Below are 12,479 nucleotides of genomic sequence, written 5' to 3'. Positions count from 1 at the left end.
ACTGTATAAGAGCATAAATGCACAAGTTACTGAAATAGCATTAGCATTTTTTGCTCTAGAAGTCCCTAGATTTATAATAACTTAGTGGGTTTAAATATTATTCCCTCTAGAATGGACCTTGAAGTGTGGTGTTTCATTACACAAGATTGAAAATATTCTTCATTAGTCGCAATTCCTTGTTCTTGTATCAGCCTCTTGGGGACTCTCCTGGATCAAGGGGAGAGACTGGATGAAATAATGTCATTTCAGACAAAAAGGATGATTTTTTCCTTAGTGACAAATATATTGAACAGTAAATTCCAATGAGTACACAAATAAAAAATAAAACATAATCCCCCTCAAACCTGCATTCTCACCTCTCCACACACTCACTCACACACACACTCTCCTAGGCAGAGTATAGACATATTACATGCCAGCCTGTCATGGAAACCCAAAGGTCAAGACTTGACAGGGGAGAGGCTTTCATCCATTAATGGAGAAAAGACATATTTTGTTGTCATGAACTGGCACAGGAAAAAGCCATTTGCAGTGATGTGACAGGTTTAATCTTTCCAACCGTCAGAGAGATCTACCTTTAATGTTGCTGGACTTTAGTCTTGTCTGTCCTTATATGTTTTGCCCCCACCATATGTTGGTGTTTGTTATTTAGGGGTAGGAAGAGTTTAGGAGCTTCTGAGGAAGCTCTTCTGAGGGCTCTTCTGAGGAAGCCTGAGTCAATGAGTGAAGTGACACCTGGTCATCAGAGAAAGGTGAACAAGAGATCTGTGTCCTTCCCTGAGCTTCTGGCCACACCAGAACTGGACCTTGGATGTGTCTGATAGTCCCTGTGGTGTCCAAGTGGCCCTAAGAGGTGGCACAGTTATCACCGTGTCTCAGTTGGAAACTCCCATTATAGCTATCAAAGCGGGTGTCTCTTACCTAATATTGAGAATGGTTTCACTGAGAGCTCAGCTGCAGCCTCTCTGAAAGATTTTTATTAGATAATGGTTATGATTTATGGTTTAATTTAACTAAGTTGGATCAGCATCTAACAAGGCTTCCTCTGATTTTTCCCTGCAAGTACAGCTGGGACAGTTCCTGTCCTGTCTCTTGTGAGGCATACACTTTACAGTGCCAGGAAGTGAATGTCTATTTTGCAATGCCAAAAAAGCCCAAACCAAAACCCCAAACAAAACACCCAAACAAATAGACTTTAAACAAAAATAAAGTAATGAGTAGTTCTTCCTTGCAAAGTAAATTAAACTTTGGGAAAAGATCTCACATTTCACAAGATCTGTGCCTGATCTCTGAAGAAACTCTTCTGTCTTGCTCAGGAAGTAGACTAATTTTTAACCACTCTTGTGACTATTGGATTTCTAGTATTTATAAATGTGTATTAAAAAACTGAAGTCTTACCAACAGTCTGCCACTTCAAAGTGCTGTCAAAATTGAAGGTCCTTCTCTTCCACACTAAAACTACAGGTGTTGGGTAACAGAAAGAAATGTGGAGTGAACCTAAAGTGAATTGTGACTGAAGAATGCCCACAAAATAAAATAAATGTGGGAGTGAAACAGGGACATAACTCATGTGGTCCTCCCTCTGCTTGCCCTTGCTGAAACAAAGAGGAAGAAAGAGGCCAGATTAGAGCATTTGTTCAGCAAGGGAACAGGCTGCATGTGTTATGATGTTACTTTGACCTTGCCCTGGCCAATTGAAAAGAAACACTGTAATGAATACCAGGTGTCTATTTTAAAGCAGTTTGCACACTTTTGCTTCACTTTGGTTTTCCTTATAAAATCCCCGCTCATAGAGAAGAGTATATAAAGTATGATGTAACTTAAATGAAAATGCACATAGTACATGTGGATAAGTGCTCTATCCCTCAATCTGAATGGTAAATCATCCTTCTAAATCAACAGAACTTATAGTGGATCTAAAGTGATGTGAAGGATTTTTACATTCTATTTTGTGTTCATTTTTATTAATGCTCTGCATAGCAAATGCCTCCTTTAAATCATTATGCTGTTAGTCTATACGTGTGTAACATTTTAAACTTCACAGAGTTTTTTGTGATTTTTGCTCCTTTAACTGTGAAGTAGTCAGGGGTTTATGTAATTAGGAAGCCCTGTGTTTCCTGAGAAAACTAGGACACAAGTTTCCCAGGAGGAATTAGCAAATAATTAAAATATTGAGGAAAAGAAAACAACAGTGAAGCATGAGCCAACAGGGTAGAGATTTCTGATATTTGACAGCATTTTTATTTAGTTTGTTTTTAAGTATTTTGGCTAAAGGATGTCCTATGCTTGATTCTTGTGCTGCTGTGTTGGGGTGAAGGAAAGTAAATGCAAGAAGAATTGGACCCACTGAGTTCTGCCCTGCATCTGCCAAGGTTAATGCACATACATCTGCTGCATATTTTGTCATCTCTCTCCTATTCCATGTTGTTCTTTTGTCCTCCGTTTTTTGTTTTGTTTTGTTTTTTTTTTTTGCCTCCTCCCTTTGTCCTCCCTTTTCCTTCACTTTGGACAATCAGCATTCCTACCATAGTTTGATACCTCCCGTGCCTCTGCCAGAGGCAGAATGACATATTTGTGCCAGCTTTGGCTTTCCTTGTGCTTTTCTCTGTCTGTAATTCCAGAAAGTCAAGTCTAAGTTAACCTTTCTTCCTCCGGAGTCTGAGTATGAGATCAGCCTCATGTCTCAGGGTGCATCTATCTCCCTGAAAAGCTTGGTTTCCTTTTTGGAATTATTCTCAAGGGAGAAGATGGAGCAAAGACTGGAGATGTAAGACCTCTGAACTACAGTCTCCATATGCATAGAAGCAAACTGATACCTTAAAAGTGCAGCTCTTGTACAAAACTTATTGTGATTGGATGCTTGTGTTAATTTTCCTTTTTATTTTTTTTATTTTAAAATTTATTTATTTATTTATTTATGCAACAGAAGCTCATTGATTTAATCTTTTTTGCTTATCATATTATACTTGATAGTGCTTAATTTCTGTAGAAGTAGAGGGAGTGGAGATCAATATTACAACACACTTTGCTGAAGAGTACTTACTGACTACCTTTTCACCTAATTACATGTGACCATCTAGTCGCCATCTTTTAAAAAAAGAAAAAGAGTTCTTAATCCCATTTGGAGATGGCAAGAAAACATCTTCTCATGCTTTGCAATGGGCTTCATATTACCTGTTAAACCATAGCACATCTGTGATGAGAAGCCATTTGGAAAGTAGTTAAAGCTAAGGGGCCTATGTGTGTATTATATATAAATCTCTGAAGTTGGCTTTTGTGCCAGAAGTACCTTTCTCCCCAAAAGAATTATCATTTCAGTGATCACAGTCTAAGAAGTAATAAACTTGAAAAGCAGGCTCAATTAATGACCTTAATTTCTAAACTGAAATGTCTTTTTAGGAGCATATGTGTGAATTATGCTCAGATTTAATTCTGAACTCAATATATGGTATTAACTTTTGGAAGCCAACCTGTCAAACACCAGCTGTGTGTTTTAGTGACAGGTTTTGATAGGAGCCAGCAGCCTTTTTGCTTTAACAGATGCATTTATTGTTCACATCATGGGAAAAGGGAGTGTCCACAGCTGCAGCATTCATATAAGAACGCTGCTGGTCTTCTACTTCAGTTGTGAAAATTTGTACCTGAAGCTGCATTGCATCTTTTAGTTGTGATTGTTTCTTGTACACTATTGAAACTTCCTTGTTTCAATGTTTTTTATAATACCCCAAGTAACCATTGTTAGGAGGTTGAATTAATTTTTTCTTATATCCTAATGATATTTGAAATTCCCTCTACACTAAATAAAATCCAGTTCATTTTGATCCCTGTCTGGATTATTAATTAAGTTGGTGAAAGACAAAATGGCTCCAGCTTTCATGGAAAGCTGTAGGGATTCTGACATGATGTAAGCAGAGGAGAGAAAAATCTGCTTCAGGGGCCTGATGAAATGAATGCTGATTCACTGTTAGCTTTGATCTCTGGCTGATAAGGCTGGCTTATTCCTTACTAACATTCTTTTTCATCTCCTTTATAACTTCTTTCCTGAAAGTATGGCTATGAGTCCTCAACTGAACATAATTGAGTTATGGTGACTTCAGAAGTGCTGTCTGTGACTAAACCTTGATAGCCAGCTGTGTGATTATTCTGACTTAGCTCCAGTTCTAGGGAAAAATAGTCTTATCCCTAATGACATCACTGGTTTTTGAGATAAATGTAGACTGAATATAGACTATTATACCCTCCCTTTTGTGAGCATGGATACCTACATGTATCCTGAGGATGTGTTTTATATGACAGTAATTGTGCAGCCTAGGATGGAAAGAAAGGTCTGCTGAACTGCAGAGAACTGTGAGAGCACCACTGAGGATGCTTAAGGGATGCTAAATCACACCCTGCATGAACATCCGCTTTTTGATTACACAAAACTTAAAACATTCTTCACCCCACCTTTCTTTCTTTGACACCTGCTTTTCCCACAATCTTGAGCAGTGAGATATGTGCCATTCTGGATTTTTTTTCTTCCTGTGCATGTCCTCCCTAATCAAATGCCACAAACTACTATTCATTTACTGATGATCTCTGCATATGAACCTTCTCCTGGTGTGCTAGGAGTCCTGCCAGGAGTGGTAAGAGGTCAATGTGGGGCTGATTTTTTTTTTTTTTTGTGTTGTCTCCTCTGATATACCACTACAAGTTTGTCCCATGCTTCATGGAAAATACATGGTCTTGGAATAACTATCAAAGTTTTGTGCAAATAAGGATTAGCAGAATACCTGAATAACTAAAAGAATACCATAAGCACCTAGCCCTCCAAAGCAAATATCAGAAAAGGCAAAATATTTTCATGTATTTTTGCAACAAAACATCCAATGGAGGTTATTTGCTTGTGGGGTTGGTGGCTTCTGGAGGAAACAATTTGGTAGAAAACTTGGAGCTGTTGCCAGTAAATATGACAGCACCTAGTTGATGCTGATGGGATGCTGCACAGCTGTGGCTCCAGTGCAATATTTGGAGTAATTTACATTGAAAGATTTTCATGTAATTAGAGGAATGCAAGACATTTAATGGAGTCTGCTGCTTGTGAAGTCCTGGGTAAGAGTCTGAATGCCAGCAAGAGATTATTAAAAAGCTGGTGAGAAGTGGGAGAGGTATTTCAGGGTAACTATTTTTTCCAAAGGCATCAGTAGGACTTCTATTTGTCTGTCCTGGATGAAGACAATAGAATTCAGTTTTTGTTAGGGAATCCACTAGTGGAGATAACAAAAAGGCCTCCAATGAGAAAGTCTTCCATCTGCAAGAAATTAACGTGTTCAGGTATTGTGCAAAGGAGTGTTATTTTTGAGGTCATTGAAATCCATAGGTTGGCAGTGAAACATGTCATACCCCTGATCTGTGATAGTCAAAAGAGATGGCAAATGAGAAAAAGTTGTAGCAATTTCTTTTTCTACTTCTTCATTAGAAGACAGCACAATAAATCTCTTCTTTTCAATCCTCTCACTCTCCAGGAATTAGGTTAGTGTTTCCTTGGCTTTGGTGCTGTCTGGTGTAGAAAGTAGGCACTTTAAGAGAGTAGACCTGAGGAAGACATCCCTACAGTTTGAGCAGTAGAGCTTTTGTAAAAAAAAAAAGTTAAAGTTGATTGATAAGCAAAAAATAAATCACACAGGTTCTTTTCAGAAACAGCTGATATTTGCTTTAATTCCCAGTATTCTATCTTCCTTTTCTTACCTTGTCCTGTGGTGAAGACCTCTCAGGGTGTCTAATGTAATAATACTTCAGAATGGAAGCAGAAAGGGCAAAGAAAAATATGAAGAACAAGGCACCAAATTGTATTAAACTTTCTTAAATGTGTTAGGAACAAGAACAGAGTCAGGAAATTTTTATGTTACTTCAGAGGCATCTGGATGAGCAGTCACAGAAGAGGAGGGGGTGGTTGCTCTCAGTATCCACTGAACTGAAGATCCAGTGGCTTGCCTTGAAGACAGGAAAGTTTCAAGTTTTGCTGTATTGGCTTCAATTCTCCTTCTGAAGGAGCTTTAATTTAACTGCTTTAATTTCAGTAGTACGGATTAAGATCCTAATTACAAACACTAATGGCATGTTTAAGAAAATGTGTGGTTGAGCTCTGGGCATTGGAAAATGTATCATAGTCCTGCTGTCACCATGCAGAGTTTCAGAATGGTGGCGGTTTGGAAGGTTTACTTTCAAAGTCAGGCTTTCCATTTCATCTGAAAAGGAATCTCCAGGGGAATCCTTCAAGATGTCATATATGGACAAATTTTGATCTATCTACTCTGATTGGAACTGTTTTCTATAGAAGACTGACTGGATGATCTCCTGAAGTCTGTTTCAAACAATGTAACTGTATGATCATGTGGGGTGCCACTATTTACTTGTATTTTGGGATGGGAGGTAAAGCCTAGGGACAGCACCAAGAGATGAGATAAATGGGAGTAATGGCATGAGTAAATATGGTCTCCACAGATTTTGGCTGTGAGGAGCCAAGACTTAAAGTTCCAGGAAACTTTGTCAGTCTCTACCCCTGCCTTACTAATTTTCCAGGCAGAAAAGCTCAAATTCCCATCTCAGATGCTGGTTTTGATGGTGATTAGTGCAGTGTTCAGATCTGTCTCTAACACTGTGAGAACCCCAGCCTTGTTTTGGGGCCACATGTGGTGGTGAAATTCCTCCTCCAACCCGTGCTTCCAAAGAAAAACTCCGCAGGCTTTAGCTGTTCGGTCTCAAGGCAGTTTATTGCTAGTTATCTAACAGATTATGTTCTTGGACTGCGGCTATTTGATCAGTGGCCTGGGTAGAGGCACACACACACCCTGACATCCTCTCTATCTGCTGTCTTCTTCGTCTCTCTCCCCGCCCAGGGCTGCTGCTATCTTTTATATGATATATTACGTATTACATGTTTACAATTATTCCCCAATACCTACTACCTACGTTGCCAAGTGTTTTGCTACTCTAAACCAATCTGTGAGTGCCAACATCACCAAGAACATGGAGGTAAGGAAGAAGAAGGAAGAAGGATGGGTTCAGCCCACTTTCCTCCATCTTAGAACTTCTGACCCCCATGTACAAAGTGAAAACCCCCCTGTACATGTGCTAAAACCCCCCTGTACAATACTAAAAAAATTTCCCCTCTAATTTGTAACTACTTTTACTATACTATCTAACCTTTTGTGACTGCTCGTTCCACCTCCAAAGCTGGTAATTCATTCCATGGCTCAAACTCAAAATCACAGTTGTTTTTCAGCTGTCTGCCAGGGTCTAGAATGCTTCTGACCAAGGCCTGGAACCTCTAAAAATGTCTGAGAGACATTTTGAGTTCCCACATAACACTGCTCTCAAATGCAACATGGCTTCAGATAATGTCTTGTATGGGATCCAAGATTGAACAGTTTTGCATTACATCATCACATTGTTCTCTAAGTAGAATTTGTTTCTGAACTGAAGCTCTCTTCACAAAGTGACACAGAAAACCAGGCAAGGGAGGCTAGTCCTACTATGAACACAAGTGTTTGTTGTATGAATAAAAATATTTAGGGACTTAAATTCTTGTGTTTAAGCTTGATGGTGCCCCTTGTGGTAAGCGAGATGCTTCTTACTACCCTAAAAGAAAGGAGTCCTCCTTTAGACCTCTAATTTTTTTTTCTGAAAGGAGATTAAACTGTTCAAGAGCACTAAATGCCAATCTTGCAGACATCTAGATCAAGTTTGAAACCAGTGTTTGATGTGAAACCTTGAATTTGTCTTTTCCCTTCTTCCCCTTAAGCAAATTAATGGCAGGATGGCAATAATGCAAAGCAAAGCAGTTTCCTTATTTTCGTCCTAGGACAAGAAGGCAGGAAATCATAATAAAAACTGGCTATCATGTCTGAAATCCTTTGTGCTCCTGGACTACTGGCCTTGCTGCATATGTTTGATATCTGTCCAACAGATCCAGATTTACACTTGTTTAGAGTTTAAAAAGATAAAATTTTGGGTTCATAAACCATCAAGTCATGTTTCAGCTGCCACGTTCCTCACATTCTCAGGCTGTCTTCTGCTTCTGTGACTTCCCCATTCTCCTCCCACCCTAACTCCAGTTATGTTACATTTTGACCTTATGTAAAATGTAAGGTCATTTACATTTTTCTCCAAAAAAGAAAAATATATACAGCTGTCTACCCAACCTTGTACTAAACTCCTGCTTTACCTTGAGGCAGATACTAATATGCATGTGTTATGCATTCCAGGGCTGAAGCTCCTGCGTGGTTTATACTCACAGCCCAACAGTGTTATGGAGCTCTATTTTACAGGGTGCTGACAACTTTATGTGTTTGCTTTAGTTTGTATTCCAAAGTAGTTGCTTAAACTGTGACTTTGCCTTGTTTGCTTACAAATAAGCAATTTATTTTTTAAATGAACTCTTTTTGGCACTTTACTTCTTCTCCCTCACTATGGTGTGCTTAACGTCTGTCATAGTTTAGTCTTGCCATCAGAAAATATCATAGGAAAGAGACCACTTCCTTAAAATAACAGACACCAAGATGGCCATTTGCAGCCCCAGGTTTTCAGCTGACTTCTACTTACTTACATAACTAACTTGATTTCAAATTGCATAAAAAAGATAGTGCCCATATGAAATTTTACATGGCTCAGAATATGATTAGGTTCCCCTGCAAGCAGTGTTATTTTTTCCAGCTCCAGTTGCTGAAGCTGCTAATTGCCCAATGAGACAGAGATGTAGAGCAGATCCTTCATCAAATACATCTTCCATGAAAATATTCAAGTATTATATGTGTGAAAATCTATAAAAATGAGGAAAAAAATAGATTCTTGGTTCTCTACTGAAATGTAACACACATTTTGAGACATCTGGTTTTCCTAGCAATACAGAATAAAATCTAAAAATGCATGAATGTGTTTTCTTTCACTAACATCTTAAATGAGATTATCAAAATTGGAAACTTTTGTAACAGTTCTTCGCCTGTATTAGGCATACTGTGCTTGACATAAGAGCTGTGCTGATACAGTGATTGTTTTTCTCTCTATTTTTTCCTTATCAATACTAAGGATTGAGGTGGAGGCAAGAGAATAACCCTTAGCAAAATCACCATTTTGGGTAAAACTGGGGTCATGCTGAATCTGAGTTAAGACTTCCAGAACCTTAGCAAAAATGGCCATCACTGACCTTTGATAAACTTACTGCTCTGAAAATGGTAAAAGGTTAATTTGCTGTTGCTGTATTAAGTCAAATACAATATTGCCTTTCCACACAATTTTACTTATCCTGAATTGGATTCTGTCTTATCTTTCAGCTAGAGTAAACTGCATAAACTTTGAATTACTGGTTTCACTAGCTAATATCACCCTTGTGTTGTATATGTCAGATCTGAATCAAATGCATATTGGAAATGTACCTGTTGGAGGGTCACAATTACAAAGGGACAGTCTGGGAATGGAAATGATAAAATTGCTCATTGGCAATATCAATCCTTTTTGAAATCAAATAAGCAGGTGATGAAATGACTCAGAGATGTGTGACAATGGGTTTATGCCAGGCCCTAGGGGAGTTATTAAATGCACAACTTAGAAGTCCTTGAATTAGTCCCATTCTGTCAAGGGACTGCCTCAGGCTGGGTGAAGCAGTTTTTTTTCATAACATATCCAGAGTACTAAGCTCCAGAACTTGCTGATCTGCAAGTTGGTGAAGGAAATTAGAATAAACATATACAATTCCTTGCATACTCCTGAATTACTGTGTGCTGCACTGAAGCCAGGAAATCTCCTTCTGCTCCTTCCCAGCCTCCTCACTGTTTAACACTTTATCCTGTGTTTTCCTGATGGTAATAGCAGAGCTGTTTGTCCACCTGTATGAAAAACTAGACCCAGGAAATTGATCTCAGTGAAATAGTGTGAGGAAAGTGTGCTGCTTATGGGGTTGGTTGGTTTGTTTGTTTCTTTTTAATGACCCTGCTTTGAGTAAATTCAGCAGAGTCTCTACAAAATATGCAAGTGACTCTGAGCAGTTTTGCCAGCTGAAAGAACAAAAACCTAGAAGTCTTACATGTTGATTGATCAACTGGAAGTTGAAGATGTCATTTTCTGTCAGCTATAAACAATTTGTTAAATGCATTTTCCCTCTAAAGCATTGAGGATTATTATTATTATTATTATTATTATTATTATTATTATTATTATTATCTTAAAACCCGACAAGTGGCCAGGTGTATTTTAATGTCAGTGAAGGTGATGTACAAAATGCAGTCATTTACACAAAGTGTATGGTGGTAATTTTAGCTTCCTTCTGTCCCTCACCATCAGAAAGTAATGGCAGCTGATACAGCTGCTAGGAAATCAAAGGACCATTTAAAAGCAAGTTGAGTAACCTGCAGCTACCATGTACATGAAAAGAAAGCACATTTTACTTTCTCATCACTGTTAAAAGCTCAGTATTAACTTGAGGTGATTTTTGAATTCTGGAAGACTGTTCAGTTTGATTTATTCGTGGCTTGAGAGTTCAGATGCAAAGGCATATTTGTCATTTAATTCTTGCTACAAGGCTTGCCAAATACCCTGTGACTCTAATGAACCTGGAGGGAGACTTCTTTACTTATGAACATGCTTTAAATTAAAAGCACCAACTGGCAGCTGAATTTTGAAGGTTGAGTGCACAACAGGGGGAAAGAGCAAATGGTAGAGCACTGCTCATATCCACAATTGAGGACATTTTTCCCCTGGAAAGGAGTGCCCTTATGTAGATTTTGAACAGCGTTTTCTCCACCATGCTGCTCCTTGTCCTTTTTCCTGAATGCCAGAGTTAAAACCCAGCTTTATTGTTTCTCCATTTTGATGTATGCTGAGCGCCTTAGGCAGTATATATTTGGTTGCCAGTGCAATGAGAAGCAGAAGGAACTTTGGAAAAAGCTGAAAAATCATTTTAAAAAAGGGCTCTGGAAATCATCTTCCTTCTAATGATCTGTTGAAAACTGGAGCAAAACAGTGTCTAATCCTAGCAAAGATACAGGCAGGGTCCTCTTGGTGGGCAAGTCTGGTAAGTGCAGTTTTCCTTCAGCAATTATAAGCATAGAAATTACTTCTCTCCTAAAGCTCACATAATAATGTTTCTTCTCTGCAGGGAGAAGACTGAACTCTTCTTTTCCTCCCTTCCCCTCATTGCAGCTCCATCTTGAAGGAAGCTTTGAAGATTCTGCTTGGTGCCTCTTGCCTTGCTTTAGTCCTTACCAAGGAATTGCCACAGCATGAGTAGCAGTCAGGAGTATTTGCAGGCAGCAAGCCCTGTGCCCAGCTGCTGCAGTGAGATTTCCTTTTGGATTCTGGCTGGTCCTTGGGGTTGCTGTGGATTCCCAGCGTACGTGCAAAGCTCTGTGAACGTACTTCGACCTCTTCTGCCTCCAAGAAGGTGCACCAAGTTTCTCTCAGCACAGCCATCCCAGAGGGGTCAAATGGTCTTCTGTGCTTCTTGAAAGGAAGTAGGAAAACATTGAATTTCTGCTGTTGAGCTTAACAACAGAGTTAATATAGTAAATCTATGACGAGGAGGAAAATAAAAGGATGGTGAAGAAAAAACTACCTAATAACTGTTTGCACAATTCATAAAGCAGGGATATCTTGACCTTTGTAGCAATTTACCCCATGGTTTCAAGGCAGGGTTTTAGGAGTGATTCTATGTTAGTGTGTGTTTGCTTATTTGTTTCATTCCTTTACTGAAATAATGTTTGTAGGCTTAAATCACAATTTAGGCTACAGTCTCTTCTTTCATTTTATTATAAGAAGTTATGGATGAAAATTAAGTGGCTGGTGAGCTGGTACACAAATGAGGTTAGAATCTCAAATGCTCTGTGCTTCCCAGCTTGAACTTTAAGGAAGTGAAATGACAGGGGAAGCTCTGATATGGTTTTCATGACTGGAGAGAATTCAGCATAACAAAAAGCTAAGATCTTGGAACAGAGGAAAATGGGATTAAGGTGCAGACACCAGAGTACGCCAGACCTGCATACTCATGGTTTAAATGAGGCTTTGATTCATAAAGGGATACAATTATTTATTTATTTGCACAATTTTCATAAAAATATTTTGGCTTTAAATTGAATAAATACCATAAGTCTGAAAGGATTATGTAGAATATATGTGGATGTTGTAGAATATATTTTCATACAAAATAGCATAAAGCAAATACTAAAATCTCTAGATGTGAACATGTCAAGACAAATAAAAAGCAGCTACCATTGAGTGTGATAGTGTCCATCCTTTATTAAATCTAAGTTTTTAATTTGAGGCACAAGTGAACAAGTGAAGTCATTGGGGAGAAATCTTATTTTTTTGATGGATGTTGTTTCTCAGTAACAGTTAAGAGTAAGATTAACTTGTACTCTGTTTGAAGTCAGGCATTCTAACGGCCTTTAAATTTAGGGACATTCACCTTCATCCTGCTAACCAGGTTCATATTGCACCTGGATTATGGC

The 12,479-nt window shown here is 38.6% G+C and overlaps 1 long non-coding RNA gene across 1 annotated transcript; it reads left to right on the top strand.

Annotated features, from left to right (window-relative positions):
* The first annotated feature begins 800 nt into the window (after positions 1-800).
* On the top strand, positions 801-12,242 carry LOC146767647 (uncharacterized). The gene is made up of 2 exons (XR_014954895.1): positions 801-2,372; positions 11,132-12,242. It is a non-coding gene; the product is annotated as an uncharacterized LOC146767647 (long non-coding RNA).
* The last annotated feature ends 237 nt before the right edge of the window (positions 12,243-12,479 follow it).

The sequence above is a fragment of the Lonchura striata genome, chromosome 4, assembly GCF_050655825.1.
Source record: "Lonchura striata isolate lonStrDom1 chromosome 4, ASM5065582v1, whole genome shotgun sequence".
NCBI lineage: Eukaryota > Metazoa > Chordata > Aves > Passeriformes > Estrildidae > Lonchura > Lonchura striata.
This window is presented reverse-complemented; position numbering and strand designations above follow the sequence as displayed.